Source organism: Macrobrachium rosenbergii, chromosome 3, assembly GCF_040412425.1.
Source record: "Macrobrachium rosenbergii isolate ZJJX-2024 chromosome 3, ASM4041242v1, whole genome shotgun sequence".
NCBI classification, from domain to species: domain Eukaryota; kingdom Metazoa; phylum Arthropoda; class Malacostraca; order Decapoda; family Palaemonidae; genus Macrobrachium; species Macrobrachium rosenbergii.
In genome coordinates this window covers 13,551,198-13,568,697 of record NC_089743.1, presented here as the reverse complement: position 1 = coordinate 13,568,697, position 17,500 = coordinate 13,551,198, and positions in this window count along the sequence as shown.

The window sequence follows — 17,500 nt, the reverse complement described above, 5'->3', positions numbered from 1 at the left end:
ACCGAGAGGATGTGATTTCATCGTTGTTTTTTCTGCCTGACTTGTTTCTGTCAAGTTTGCTGTGAAAATGCTGGAGTATTGTAATGAAATATATTTCTTTGGTTCGAGAACTCTGATTTATTGCCGTAGGCACCAAGAATACCTTCAAGATTACTGACAGATTCTCGGGAATTTTTTTCTTACATTATTATTATTATTATTATTATTATTATTATTATTATTATTATTATTATTATTATTATTATTATTATTATTATTATTATTATTATTATTATTATTCCATGTTCCTGTTTTCATGACACCTAATAATGAGGTACCTTAGGGGATTGCTGATTATTCTCCCCTATTATTTTTCCCTTTAAATAAAAAAATTATCAGTTGTTTTCCTTAATATTTCGGAAACTACTGTAGTAATAGGCCTCTGGTTTTCAGAATTCGACACTATGTGTGACAGGTATTTTTGTGGGCATTTTAATCTACTGCTAAAGGTTAAAGGTCACTTGAATGGTCAACATCTTCTATTTTAGGATCTTGATAAATTTCCCCCCCCCCCATTTTTAACGTTAACTTGTTAATTAATTTTGCAGGTCATTTTAAGGAACAAAATATTATGTCTCAAAGCTTGTGAAACATAGTGCATAGGTATTTTAGGGTTGGTAACTTTTCCTAAAAAAAAGTTTACTTGCCTTACTTGTCAAGATCACATTTCACCTCGACCTGTTTTTCAAGTTTACATGTTAACTTATGGGGCATTCAGCACTTAATTTGGTACTAATCCTGATGAAACTCTTTGTGTAAATATCTTGGGGTTTCAAAGTCATTGATTAATATGAAAGTTAGACTTTTATTTTTCTCTGATTTTGATAAAACTTGTTAGATAGGTACATTTGTGGTTGGTGTAATTTTACCCCACAAAACCTTGATATGTTTTTCAAGTTCACATGTCAATTTAAAGGCCGACATTTGATTTTTCTCTGATTTTGATAAAACTTGTTAGATATAGGTGTCCCCACAAAACATCTTTTTTTTCACATGTCAATTGGACATTTGATTTTTCTCTGATTTTGATAAAACTTGTTAGATAGGTACCCCACAAAACCTTGATATGTTTTTTCAAGTTCACATGTCAATTTAAAGGCCGACATTTGATTTTTCTCTGATTTTGATGATAGCCTGGAGGCAAGTACTTTGGTGGTTGGTAATTATCTTTTCCTGCATTATTTTTTACAATGACCTGTTCTTCCATGTAGACTCAGGAACTATGACAGTCTGCAGGTACTTTGTCTGGATGCATAAAAATTCCTCCAGAGTGGTATGCATTTTTTTATACGTATTGTTTCCAAGACCCTGGCATTCTCAGTCAGCTGCATTACTTCATTATTATTAATTCACAAGTGGATAAATATGATAATCTAACACTTCAAACAGTTTTTGTTGATTCATATGATGCAGTATTTAAATATTTGTTTAAATCCATCCTGTTAAGGCAGTGTCAAACAAACAAAAGCAATTGAAATGTAATTGTTATTAGTATTGATGAAGAATTCTTGTTAACATCAACAACAGAGGATGACTTGTAAATGTAGCTTTATGCCGAAGAATACTACTGAGTATCTGGTACTACGGCTACAACTACCATGGCTCCATCGAGTAATGGTGAGCATGCCCTTAACATTATCTGCTTGTTACATTCTGGACATCGGAATGATGGACGCTAATAAAAGATTGACTCCGAATGATTAAAGCTAATAAAAGGTTTTACATATCTGATCTGGTGTTTAAAATTTAAGAATATTTTGGACAGGCAAAATAAACCAGACATTTGAAGGGGCAGATTTGGCTTCCCAATCCAATTTATTAGGCATTTGTGAAAACAAAACAGAAAATGGTGGATGGGAGCCAAAAGTAAAAATACTTCTGGGAGACTGGGATAGAGGAGTGAAATAATGTGGATACAAGCAGGACCTAGATGATCGTTGACAGAATGGTTGAGGGGAAAGAATGTTGCTCTCACTGCACCAGTACCGTCTTGGTTGCTTAGTTTAATCCAAGCAGGCCATTTGCCAGGTGTGGTAAAGCCTTAAAGGAATTGAGAGGAGTGTATCAACTCACCGAGGCGAATAGCGCTATGTCGTGCTATGTTAAATACCTCAGAGATATTAATATAAGCACAGTGGCAAACTTTCACATAAGCGGAGTATCTAACGTTAATAAATAAGGAAACGCAGTCCCGCAATAAGAAAAGTTATATTTGAAGGGCTATAAAAAGTTCGAGTCAAGGATCATTGACATTGAGCATTAAATATAAGCGGATAGTTACTGTAAAAGTAATTGGTTTAACCTGGAAATATAATAAAGAAATGTGGTAAATGCACAAAGCATCAGATACCATTTATGTTATTCAGGAAATATTAGAAGAAAATGAGCAAAAATGATTTAATCTGGATACAAACACAGCAAAGTAGTATAACTAGACTCTGCAGTCGCTAAAATGACAGCTAGCTGGCTGGATATTGAAAGATAAAGAGAAGCTTTATAACTAAGAGAACATGCTTAGACCAATTTGGAGAAGTAAAGGAGTAAATTGTTACAAATATTTTGTGAAAGACCAATATTCTTCTGATTGCAATTCAAGTTCAAGTTATTAGATGGCCTATGAGTACAGGAACAATTTCGGACTGGTGTGTGTGCCAACTAGACAGTACAATGTAGAAGCAGGGGTGCGCAATATAAGGATATACTAGAAGTGAAAATAATAGCAGCAGATGTGCCGTATGCGTCAGTCACTGGGTCAGTGGTCTCAGCAGCATGGTTTTAAGAAGATAGTGGAGTATTTATTAATAATTTGGTCCATGAGTTTAATAACAGCAGTCAAAATTTGGAATCAGTATTACGTAAAGTAATATATTTTCTGGCTTTAACTCTGATAAACGAACGATTGAACGAGAGCGAGAGAGACGGTTGCATTTCGCTATGCTCTTCTCTACAGAATATTACAAGAGAATGTCCTCTAATAAAGGCCAAACGATGTTGCAGACCTTCCAAAGGGTTTGAAACGGTAGGGAAAAATAAAATAGGTTATAGGTCCGACTTTATTTTTAGTTCTTTACATCGTTAACGCAAACGTAAATATTGCAAAGCTACGGTTACACAAACAGGTGAATTTTCCGAAGCATGTCCTCAAGCGCACATTCTGGAGGAGAGAGAGAGAGAGAGAGAGAGAGAGAGAGAGAGAGAGAGAGAGAGAGAGAGAGAGAGATTTATTTTACACCCACTGACAAAATTGTTCCCTCATGCCATAGTACCCAGAAACCTAAGTAGTGCAGTAATTGAACCTTTAATATCACCAAGGCATATTGTTATCAAGTCAATATGTACCTATTACATGTAATAAAGATAGAAATTCGTGTTCATGACGAGTAATAAATGGTTTTGTATGTGAATACACACATATATATATATATATGTATATATATATATATATATATATATATATATATATATATATATATATATATATATATATATATATATATATATATATATATTTATTATACATACATACACGCACACACAGACACATGGGGTGTATATACAATAAAATAAATAATGTCTCCAAAATTTATTAAAGAACTCGTCATTCTATGAGAGATTACGAAATTTACCATAGCATTCCGGCGAGCTATCAAAGATGAACTAACTTGATAATAAGACGATATACTATGTGTAAAGATATATTTACATCTGAGCGGCACGCACACACACATATATACACACATATATATATATATATATATATATATATATATATATATATATATATATATATATATATATATATATATATATATTGCATATATAATATATATTGACATCTATGCAGCGACACGCATGTGTGAAATACACCCACATACATATACACACACACGCACACACATATATGTGTGTGTGTATGTGTGTGTACACTTCGTACGTGCGTGCCGCTGCATAGATGTAAATACATCTTTACACAAAGTATATCTTCTTATCATCAAGTTAAGTTCATCTTTGATAGCTCACCGGAGTTCTATGGTAAATTTCGTAATCTCTCATAGAATGACGAGTTCTTTAATAAATCCTGGAGACATTATTTATTTAATCGTATATACACTTAATTTTTTAATGAAAGCAGACTCCACGGGGGACAGCAAGTTTTTAACTTTTAAGTTTCGCTGCCATTTTATTTTACCTTTTGTACCTGCTGACGGCTGTGTTAACAGATAGCATCGTCGATGTTATGATGCCAGAAAAGCTTATAAGCTCAAATGAATTAAATCAACCATGATGGATACATCTCCGATAATAAACTGCTCTTTTGTGAACTTATTATCGTTAACTATGATTCCGAACTTGGGGAAACCTTTCGGGAACTAAGGAAAAGACTGTTGCCAGGTGAGTTTTATTATTATATTTGGTTGTTGACATTACTGTTTTAGTTATTTTTGTCGTTACAATTGTTGTTGTGTTATGGGTTATCAAAAGTTATAAATTTTCATTATTTTTTATTAAAATAAGGTTACTCTTAATCTTCCTCACTTGAAGATGAGGGCAATGTTGGCTTATACCATGAACAAGAAAATATTCTAAGTCTGTGTTTTCCTAAAAGCAGGCCTTTTTCTCTTTTATTAACACGTATTTTTGACAGATCACGCGCTGCAGATAGGCATCCCTTTTTCAGTGTGTATGGATGCTTAACGATTTTAATTAAAAATTCTTTCCATTCTCTTTTTTCATCGTTTGGGCTCTAAAACAGGACATCTGAAAATACATTGTTAATGACAAAATCAAAATCCCTCTCACTTGTGTACTAAAAGTATCCGCAGTATGTGCGTCTTGCATAAATTGCATAGCTTGAAGGTACATACATCACGCAGCAACATGGAACTGAAGTATCAGCATGCATAATTTTGTATGTAAGGAGCCCCCACCTCTCTCTCTCTCTCTCTCTCTCTCTCTCTCTCTCTCTCTCTCTCTCTCTCTCTCTCTCTCTCTCTCGACCAAGAGAATCCTGTCTAGGGTGCGCAAGTTACTTGCATGCGTACATATTTAAAAGGGTAATTATGAGTTTGGCCATGTAGATGCATGTAAGTGTGTATGTGCAGCCGCATGTGTGTGTGGTCTTTCGGGTAAGGGTCGGTAGCGGCACCCTGCATACTAAATCGCTCGTCTCTTTTCTCCTCTGCTTCTAAACAGCTCCCGGGGATGAAGCTTTTTAAGAGCCTGCAAAGGCGCCCTCATTGAGGTCTCTGGGCAGAGATTCACGCTGCGGGTTTCCGGGAGTACATTGATAAGTTAGTGTCATAAAGAGTTCGGGTATAGGAACGGGTATTCACCTGGCATAAAAGTAGAGGAGGTTATAGGTACGAATTCTTTGTGGGTCTCTGGCAGTAAACCTGTAGGAAATTCTATTTTTGTGTCTTCATGAAGCTTCGTGCTGCAGGCTAATTCCGTTTCTAGTCTGCATATGCAAGGAAGGCTTCGGACTTCGAATCCAGGGTTTTAAAACATTCCTCTTTTGTAACTTGAAGGAGGATTTGAATTGACTTTTCATTTATTGCTGTAATAATTTTGAGAGATTTGTCTGAGAATTGAGATGTTGAATAATCGTTATTTTTAGAGGCGAATAACTTGACGTGTTTTAGAACTGAAAAGCATCTTTGTGAAAAATGAAAGCTTATTTGAAATAAAGTTTAACATATATGCAAAAGAGTGCCAATAAAGCTTTGTGTAGTTTTCTCACCTTAGAATGGGTAGGGTGCACATGATGAGACTCGTGTCTAGATTTATAGTACAATACGAAACCAGTTTCGTTTGTATTTCATTAAAAGGAAAAACAATGGATAGCCCGGATGGAAAAATAATTGTTGATAGTAGTAGCACTTCTAGATCCTTCAGATAATGCTGACCCCTGTTAGTGGGGTCGTGCAAATATACTTCTGCTTGAGTACTCTTCCTTTATTGTCAAGTAAAAAGCTTGACAGTAAAATTGGAAATGTTTCTGTATCTATGATGGGCAGTCGTTTGATTGATCTTTCTCTTATTTTTGTTTTATATTGAACAGTTATTACATGTCTTTTGTATAGTGTATTATTCTACTTAATTTTCCAACTCATTCTTCCAAAATGTAAAAATATTTTTGAAGCAAAATAAATGTAATTGTAGAAGTAGCTATTTTCTAGCTTCTTGCATTGCTCAGGATTGCAAAATATAATTAAAGTAAAAGATTTTCGTAGCTCAAAAAAATAAAAAAATCATAAAAATTCCGTATCGTTGGTCGTTCTTTGACGGATTTTAAGTTTTAGCTTGTTGTGTAATGGAGAGGGAAGGGAAGTTCCCATCCTTTTGTGAATAAGAATTTAATTATTTCAAGCGATATATATCTGAAGAAGTGTCCTTTATTACCTGTATTAGATTACAACCGCTTTGTACTGAAGTGCATTAGGATGATGGATTATACTTCTTGCCATTTAGTTATGTAAAGTCATTTGAGTTTAGCACTCATTATTTCTTTTATTCATTAATTTAGTTTCGTTTTTTTTTATTGCAAAGTTATATGAATTCATTGTATACGTGAGATGTTTTATTCTAATTAAAATCGCGTATCATATTTTTTTTTTTCCTTACAGTGATGGTGACATTTCTAAATGGCGTATCCGATAATTATTGAAGCCTTTGATGTCATGTTTTAAATTTGCTCTTCTAGGTGACAATACTATAATTTTGTGAAGAATCACCGAATTGCAATTTGGATATTTACTTTCCTTTGTTTTTATTTCATTTAATCCATTTCACCTCCTTGAGTATATACAGTGATAATCTGTTTCCTGACGAACGTCGTCTTACAGAGTAAAGAGTAATTTTTCACATATTTCTCCGTTTTCCTTTCTTCCTTGTTTTTAGATATTTTTTGAGTGTGGTAATTAGATTGTTAATGTTGCACTGATGTACTTGAACTAAATAAATATTACCTTTTATTGAAAAACGTGTTTACTGTGTAAAAGAAGTCAAAAAGATAATTTTTTAAATGATGCACTCAGCAATCTAAGTCGTAGCTCTCTCTCTCTCTCTCTCTCTCTCTCTCTCTCTCTCTCTCTCTCTCTCTCTCTCACACACACACACACACACACACACACACACACACACACACACACACACACACACGCACGAACACACAGTAAAAAGGATTTTGATGGTAAAGATGTTAGGTTCAGAGTTTTGTGTTAAAGACATTATCATGCGGTTTTATGTCACAGATTTTACAGTGCTAAAACATGAAACGCCATTCATCCCTTTCCACTGTTTGCACTTTTGAATAAATGTCACTAAAGTTTGACAGGCTTCGACACATTTGATTAGGTCATGAACACTGTGATATTTGTGAAATCAAGGCTGAAAATAGTGCGGATATTGAAGTTACAACGACACTGAGTGATGGTTACCTTGACTAAAGTAAGTTTGCAGTGACGAAAATTGAAGTTATTTTTGCGAAAAAAATAAAGTTACTTTTACGGAAAGTCAAATTAATTAGGTAGAGTTCAAGTTACATTGATGAACATCTTAAGTTAAATTGCCAAGAATTAGTAGCTAGGTCGTAAGTGAATTTGCACTGACGTAAAATTTAATTATAATCACAGGTATTTAAGTTACATAATCAAAAAGTTGTTACACAGACGAAAGTAAATTTGTTTTGTCGAAAATAAAGATACAATGAATCAGTTACAGATTATAATTACCAATATTTCAGTTACATTCACGGGAATATAAGTTACGCTGGCGAATATTTAAGATACACGGACAAGAACTGGGATATATCTGGGAAAAAATGTAAGTTATCTTTACGAAAATTTACGTTTGGAGAATTGAAGTTAAAAGAATGAAAATTCACTTGACATTGATGAAATTTAGCGTCACTGACGAAAATGACGTTACATTGACAAAATTTAGTTACACTGCGAAAAGGTAGTTACACTGACGGAAACTGAAGTGACTTTGGTGATATTTTTTACGTCGACGAAATTTGAAGTTACTTAACGTAAATAAAGTTACACTTACAAAAATCAATGGTCACATTCTGTTCAGAGAAAGGTGAACCACCTCAAATTTGGTTTCACTCGTTTCGAAAACACAGATATCGATTTATTATTTTAGTCCGCATGTTTGCTGTGGTCCACTCCCTTCTTCTGTCAGACGTGAATCGCGGCAGCGCGCCTTATCTCTAATCCTTGAGTGCTTTTGAGTGATGATATCGTTTATAGAAGAGGAGATAGTTATCTTGCAATTAAAATTATTTTCTGTTGAGCTGCATTCACTTCACTTTTGATTCCTGTGATGTTGATCGCTTCCAGGGCCTGATGAATGAGCAGATAGTTTAATGTGGAGCAAGAAGACTCATTCGCTTAAAGCTAAAAGCTTAAGAAGCCTCCCCGTGCTACCTTGTGATTTCACCTGACGCACGAAGCAGGAAAAGCATTCTCGTAAGCGGCTTTTGCTTGCGTGCAGGCGGAATTGCTCAGACTTGTATGAATAATCTGGATCAAGTGGACAGCGGCTGAAAGAGCAGCATAATCATACATAAGCAAGGAATATATTTAATCAGAATATTTTCGCCCCTCACCATCAGCCGATGAATTCGGCCTTCGACCGACTGCGAGAATAGGTCATGGTGCATTTGTTTTGGTTTCTTGTAAGATAATCATACTGTTCGTCATGTCAGGCATCAAATTTATTTTGATTTTGTTCTTCCCTGAGATACTGCACGATACACGGCAGAGTCTGATTAGGAAGGGCGAGGTTTCAGGTAAATTTAATGAAGTGTTTCTTTAAGGTATCTGTTGTTGAACCGTGTTCCTCGTTGGTCGGGTGGGTTCCGTTCTCGGCTAGCACTCTGCCGGCCGCGAGTTCGAATCTCCGACCGGCCAATGAAGAATCAGAGGAATTTATTGCTGGTGATTGAAACTCATCTCTCGCTATAATGTGGTTCGGATTCCACAATAAGCTGTAGGTTCCGTTGCTCGATAACCAACTGGTTCTTAGCCACGTAAAATAAATCTAATCCTTCGGGCCAGCCCTAGGAGAGCTGTTAATCAGCTCAGTGGTCTGGTTAAACTAAGGTATACTTAACTTTGTTGTTGAACCAGTACTGCAATTATTTCATTTCCTTACTTTAATTATAAATGGGAGAGCCCAGAAGGCACGTTTTACCCTTTCTCTAAAGAATTATAAAAAGAAAATGAATTTCACTTGTTTGATCGGAAGTTACACAATCCCACGTTTCAGGCAAATAAATGTTCTGGTTTTTTAGAATATAATATTGATGCAGTACATTAGCATGCGCATTTACCTATGGGCATCTCTGTCTTGTCACTAGGATTAAGTAGACGAGTTTACCATGGAAAGAAAAGAATTTTCCCAAAACTTACATTGAACTTTTACGACGGCTACATTGCTGGAATCTCTTAATACAAGTAGGCAAGCTCGTATTCAGATGTTAGTATCGTAAAGTGAAAGTCAGGAAAAATAAATAAAGGGACGCTTACTCATTAGCAACAGTTGCTTTGCAAAATATCGTTGGTTTTAACAACACTTCGACACACCAGGTTGGGAAGGACTCTTTTTATAAAAAAAAAATCACGTTATTTATCAATAGCCATCGAAAAGTTAGCCAGATCCAATATTCAAATAGTCAAAGATATAAAGCATACAGCAGTATGAGTATTTTATGATTATAGTTTTATAATTTATTGCCAATATTTCATGAAGTATTTCTAATTCTACATAAAAAAAAGATTGGTTTGATTGTTGCCACACAACAGACAGATATGTGATTGAGATTATTATTTAATTTAATGAATTTAGTCGTACCGAAAGGAATTCACCTCACGTCTTGTATTAGAATCTTTTGAAGATAGATATAGGCGAAGAAAATAGCAGAAAAATCATGGACAAATTTTGCGTTCACGCTTTTACAGTTTTATAAAATTTTTCAAAAATTTCATTTGCAAAAGATTTTTGGTGCTTGGGTTTATATATATATATATATATATATATATATATATATATATATATATATATGTGTGTGTGTGTGTGTGTGTGTGTGTATGCTTGTACGTGTGTATATATGTGAAAAAGCTAAGATTTTTCCGTGTGAAGAAGTTTGTCAGTAGCAAGGAAAAGTTCATAGTTTTATTGGAATACTGACGGAAAATTTACATTATTTTGCATTAACCTTTTATATTTTTGGTACAACACTGTAGTCACATACACACTTTATATATATACATAGTATATATACACACATATATATACACATACACACACACACGTATATATATATATATATATATATATATATATATATATATATATATATATATATATATATATATATATATCACATTTACCCTATTTACAGATTTATGTGCCATCGTATAAATTTATTTTTGCGAATATTACATAAGTTATAAGTTAGTAATATTGTGTGTCCTTTTTAAGCATTTACCTTGAAGTATATCAATAAAATTGTTTTTTCGTTGCTATTATAGTTTTGTAACTCGATTTTCGGTTAGTTTTGTAATATTCCGATTTTTGTATTGGTTTTGTAAGAATACTGAAGTTGCATATTATTATTATTATTATTATTATTATTATTATTATTATTATTATTATTATTATTATTATTGTTGTTTTTGTTGTTGTTGTTGATTTAGTTTTTGTAACTCGATTTTTGGTTAGTTTTGTAATACTCCGATTTTTGTATTGGTTTTGTAAGAATACTGAAGTTGCATATTATTATTTTTATTTTATTATTATTATTATTATTATTATTATTATTATTATTATTGTTGTTGTTGTTGTTATTGATGTAGTTTTTATATGTTGAATAATATTAATAATAATAATAATAATAATAATAATAATAATAATAATAATAATAATAATAATGCTAATAATAATAACATTTGATTGTTTAAAACATCGAAGCATATGAAGAATGTATGCAGGACTTTTCTATCACGATTTAGAAGATTTACCTGTCCTAAGATTAATTGTTCCGGTGACACGGTCAGATCCAAGCTAATTCCTCTAGGTGGTTTTGGTGGTCATCAGGACCCAGATAACTCCAAAGACCGCGAGAATTGCCGCGAGAGAAAGCAAAAAAATGTATTGTATGATGGTGAGGAAACTTGATAGTTCATTAGAAGTAACAACACCGGATGCCGGGATACTAAAAATTAGCTTTAATTACACTAGGTAATGATGATAATCGCCTCGGCATCTTCAAAGGCTTCGGCGGTAAATGCGCTGTGAACAGTAGCTTTCTCTCCTACTCTGGAGGACTGAATATTTCATTGACTTCCCCCATGTCTGATTTTCACATCGTACTGAGAATATGTTTGAAGAAAGTTTTAGTGAATAAGCAAACCTGCCTTGGCTGCGTCTCGCAGAATTTTAACTCCTGGAGAAAAATGACAGAATTCATTAAATAAGTTTTTAAATCAAGGCCTCCATAACTTTTACCTGTTACTTTTTCTCGTGGCTGTTTGGGCATGCCTTGCGATGAGAAAGGACTGACCATTATGTTAATGAACTTACATGGGGAGTTGCAGCGTTTAATCGTTTGCTCTTATAAGGATAAAACATCCGTGGTTCGAATCTGTAGCCAAATATGGTGGAGCGAAATTTTTATAGACAAAAGTTGGTCAAGAGATACAGTTGGAAGGCCGCGAGATTTCTGTAGTTCTACAGCAACGCTTCCTGATAGGAATAGTTTGTTGACGAACGTGCAGAAATATGACCCCGACTGAATTGCCTGTGTTTAGTTTACCAATAGAGAGGGCGGGTATTCCTTAAGTCACCGGTCATTTGCTAGTCAAAATCAGACAATTCTCTCTCTCTCTCTCTCTCTCTCTCTCTCTCTCTCTCTCTCTCTCTCTCTCTCTCTCTCTTTTATACACACAGATACACACACACACACACCCAGCATTCCATCACGGCAAGAGGGATAATTAAAAGTTTACGAAGGGTTAAAACCATGGTTTGGGGGGAAGAAACCACCGATGAACACATAAATACAAGACTCGTGAGGCTGTGGAGAGCCAATGGCGTGAGCTAAAAGAATTATGAGAACCACCACGTTCATTAATTCTGTCAACAAGAAAGAGAAAAAGAGAGATACAAAGAGAGAGAAATTTTAGGCGAGGCTGTTTGTAAATTTGTACGGTAAGTCAGATAGATATATAGATAATGGTAATGTGGTAGACTGTGTGTAAATTTTCATCCTCGCTGAGAGGAGGTGAGTGACCGATGAAGGGTGTCGAAAAATATATTCAGGTTGCGGCTTGTTTCTGCAGGTAAGCCTTGTATCTCGCCTGCTTGACTTGACAAGATAACCGTCAGCATCTCTCTCTCTCTCTCTCTCTCTCTCTCTCTCTCTCTCTTTATCGTGTTCTCTCCTTTCTCCTGCTGCTTGTACCAGTACTGTTAAGGATGTTATATAAAACGTTGGAGGAGAAAACTGAATATAAAAGTATGTCTTCTAGGTTTTTACTACACTGTTATGTGCGAGCAAGTTCTTCGTTGGGAGAGTCGGTAGAGTTGTCGGCTAGCGCTCTGATGGGCCCGAGTTCGCGTCTCCGGCCGGCCAATGAAGAATTAGGGGAATTTATTTCTGGTGATGGAAATTCATTTCTCGGTATAATGTGGTTCGGATTCCACAATAAGCTGTAGGTCCCGTCGCTAGGTAACCAATTGGTTCTTAGCCGCGTAAAATAAATCTAATCTTCGGGCCAGCCCTAGGAGAGCTGTTAATCGGCTCAGTGGTCTGGTTAAACTAAGGTATACTTAACTTATGTGTGAGAAATATCTCCTGCCTAAGCGCGTTCGTATACACACGCACACGAAAAATACTGTCAGATACGATTAGAACCTTTGGCTGCATAGTATGGGTAGCCTTCATTTAACGTGGCATCGGTAAATTACTGTATTTCTTAAATGTAAGTGCCAGTCTCTCTCTCTCTCTCTCTCTCTCTCTCTCTCTCTCTCTCTCTCTCTCTCTCTCTCTCAGGGGAAGACTTCAGTGTGCAGTTAAAATTTCACACTACATACTTGTAGATCTTCAGATGTTCATTAACTTTATAAAGAACCCAACTACGAAATTTATTGTTTATCCGCCGCCTCTCCTTTCTTGCCGTGGGGCGTAGAAGCCAGCTACTGGAATTTATTTGATCAGGGTTTCGCCGCCTCACCTTTGATTGATATAGTGGCTTGCGAATTTCGTTATGCTCTCGTTCCGGCCAGTTGTTTTTATTTTTATCTATTTCTTCGTTTATTTTAGTTTTCGTTGTGTTGCAGCAACCGGTTAGTATAATGCTTAATCGAATTGTTTCATATCACCTGTTCTGTTAGTTTAATTACTAAAGTAGATATTTATTATTATTATTATTATTATTATTATTATTATTATTATTATTATTATTATTATTATTATTTCTGTTCAGCAACCGAGGTATGCTCTTATTATTATTATTATTATTATTATTATTATTATTATTATTATTATTATTATTATTATTATTATTATTATTTCTGTTCAGCAACCGAGGTATGCTCTTTTATTATTATTATTATTATTATTATTATTATTATTATTATTATTATTATTATTATTATTTCTGTTCAGCAACCGAGGTATGCTCTTTTATTATTATTATTATTATTTTTATTATTATTATTTTATTATTTTATTATTATTATTATTATTTATTATTATTATTATGCTCTTTTTATTATTATTATTATTATTATTATTATTATTATTATTTCTGCTCAGCAACCGATTATTATTTCTGTTGCTCTTATTATTATTATTATTATTATTATTATTATTATTATTATTATTATTATTATTATTTCTGTTCAGCAACCGAGGTACGCTCAGTTTCAGTACTACACACACGTTGCTCCGTAGCAGTCGGTGCCGTAGGTGAAACTCTGTGAAACAGGTAAAGCCTAATGATAGACGCCCGTCCGTCAGAAAATCACTAACCATCGTAACTGACTCATTAGCAATCTAAGAAGAGTAATTTGGATAATAACTTTGGAGCGCATTGGTACGGGGCTCCTCCCTACGAGATTGGGTACAAATAGAATAGTTTGTGCCTTGGCCGTTAGGACTCGTTTCTTGCATACATTTTGGGAGAGTTTAAAGGGGGGCCACCCTTCTCACTCGGCCGCAATCCCTGCTTGTTATCATGCAAAGTGCATATGGAATGCCCCCGCGTTCAGGGTAGACCCTCATTCATAATTTCCATAATGATAAAATAATCCAGGCACACCGAGATAAGTCATTGTTCGGTGTTGTTGGTCTTCTGGTGGTTTACTTTGGGGGTTCTCAAAGAGGAATGGAGAGAAGTCCAGATTTATTTGACGAGGGATATGCCAAGTGGCTGATGCTTCCTGTGGACGCCGCCCTTCAGCAGAGAGAGAGAGAGAGAGAGAGAGAGAGAGAGAGAGAGAGAGAGAGAGAGAGAATGGGGGCGAGGAATGTGAAAGTGATGAATACGTGGTTTTTGGTTATTGTACAAAATCTTAAGGACATTTTATTTGTAAATGTATACGTTCGAAAAAAATCACTCATGGGATTTTATCCTCATTCTGAGTATGAGAAATCAGGTGATATTTTAAGCTATTTGGCAAGCCTTAATTGAGTAACACATGATAGAGAGAGAGAGAGAGAGAGAGAGAGAGAGAGAGAGAGAGAGAGAGAGAGAGAGAGAGAGTCTTTATTGTATATTTTTACAGTGGTCTTTCAGTATCTCAAGGTACTGAATCATTATTCCTAGAAAGCCAGATTGTAAAATGTTCATATTGGATCCTGTGTTAATGTTTTCATATTTGTTAGCGTAATAATTGTAGGGACAGTGTGTCATGAATGACAAAGTGTGAATTTAGGAGAGTTTAGGAGTGATAAAGGAATAATTCTCTCTCTCTCTCTCTCTCTCTCTCTCTGGGGGCTTCATCCCCCTGAAAAGTTTCAAGAGCATTCTGTATTAATAATCGATTTATTTACCAACATCTTACCCGGAATAAACTTATGTCAAAGTTTCGTGAAACGTCTATGTAAAATTGACGCCTGATCTGAAATGAATAAAGTGAGTCGAACACACTTTTTTTGTGGCGTTAGATGAATTCTTATACTATTGCAGTATACAAGAATTGCAGAATTTTCCTACTGAAAATGGACAGCATGAATTTCAAATTAACGTCAGAATGAGGTCCTTGAAAGCTGAGTTTCATTAGACTGGAACTATAATTGCAAGGCCATCGTGACAGCCGAAGATACCTGTCTATAAAGCTCCTTTAAAAGTGTGATTTTACTCTCTTTGTCACTCGCAGATTTTTTTGCCATTTGTATCACCCCTATAAAATGAGAATCGTCTTACCAAAATGCTTCTTTTCTCTCTCTCTCTCTCTCTCTCTCTCTCTCTCTTCTCTTCTCTCTCTCTCTCTCTCTCTCTCTCTCTCTCAAGAGAGAGAGAGAGAGAGAGAGAGAGAGAGACTAGCCAAACGCTCTGTCTACAGTTCACATTATTTGGGGACAGGCAACAACTCTTACTATAAAATGAAAGATCGTCTTATCTAAAAGAGAGAGAGAGAGAGAGAGAGAGAGAGAGAGAGAGAGAGAGAGACTAGCCAAGCGCTCCGTCTACAGTTCACATTATTTGGGAACAGGCAACAGTTCTTACCTCTATAAAATGAAAATCGTCGTATCTAAATATTTCTTCTCTCTTTCTCAGAGAGAGAGAGAGAGAGAGAGAGAGAGAGAGAGAGAGAGAGAGAGAGAGAGAGAGAGAGAGAGAGACTAGCCAAGCGCTCTATCTACAGTTCACATTAACTGGGAACAGGCAACAATTCTTACCCCTATAAAATGAAAATCGTCTTACCTAAATACTTCTTCTTCTCTCTCTCTCTCTCTCTCTCTCTCGAGAGAGAGAGAGAGAGAGAGAGAGAGAGAGAGAGAGAGAGAGAGAGAGAGAGAGAGAGAGAGAGAGAGAGAGAGAGAGAGAGAGAGAGAGAGAGAGAGAGACTAGCAACGCGCTCTGTCTATAGTTCACAATATTTGGGAACAGGCAACAATTCTTACATTTCAGATCTGATTTTGTAAATTGTCTGAATGCGGCGGTTGGATAATAATTTTCTCCGAGAATCATGAATTTCCTGAGCAAACTTATCATCGCCGTACTAATTTAAAAACGACTGTACTCGAGACATCAGGTATTATGTGTATACTTTTCAAATTTAGAGTTTGTCATGCAGTTGGTTTGTGTTCATTCAGAAACTGAATCTCTTGCCATTTATTTCATTAGAATAACCTTAAACCTATAAATTTTGTTGGCACCACGACTTCCATACTACTGAATCAGTGTGCACACAGCTTGTTCCAATCAGGAAACCATAGTGGTAAGGAACTTTATTTTCATGAAAGCTGTTTCAGTCCAAAAAGCATATATATATATATATATATATATATATATATATATATATATATATATATATATATATATATATATATATATATATATATATATACATACACATATGTATATATTCTGTATATATATATATATATATATATATATATATATATATATATATATATATATATATATATATATATATATATTATATATATATATATATATATATATATATATATATATATGCTTTTTCCTTGGAAGTATTTTTAGGTATGTGGTTACTAACCCTAACCCAATTTTCTCGACTCCAGTCGGCGCTCGCTTGTAGCCATTTACAGCTGGGATGACTGGCGGCTGGCAGACCAGGAGTGGTCCACGGATCCAGCAAATTGTATCATCCAGGCACATCCTTTATATATATATATATATATATATATATATATATATATATATATATATATATATATATATTATATATATATATATGTGTGTGTGTGTGTGTGTGTGTGTGTATGTACATATACACAAATCCCTTTGCAATATATATATATATATAATATATGTGTGCGTGTGTATGTACGTATATACGTATATAATGTGTGTGTGCTTTGTGTCTGTGAGAGAGAGAGAGAGAGAGAGAGAGAGAGAGAGAGAGAGAGAGAGAGAGAGAGAGAGAGAGGTGCTTGCATTGCATTGCCAGACATCTATTGAATACATGGCCCCAGTATTAGGGCACAGATATGCTGCGTTTTCAGCTACAATGGAATTAAGACTCAATTACCTGGATATGGACTGTGACATTACTCGCTGCAGCTGCAGGCAATGTTGTCCTCAGATGGGTTTGCCAAACTTACATATTGCGGCTTATGCTTTCGCCTTTTATGAACGAGGGTAGTCATTGTTTAGAGCCGTGTTGTATATGTCGGATTGCTCGAACTGTATATTGCATGAAAATGATATAGAGAAATTTAAGCATTGTTATTGTT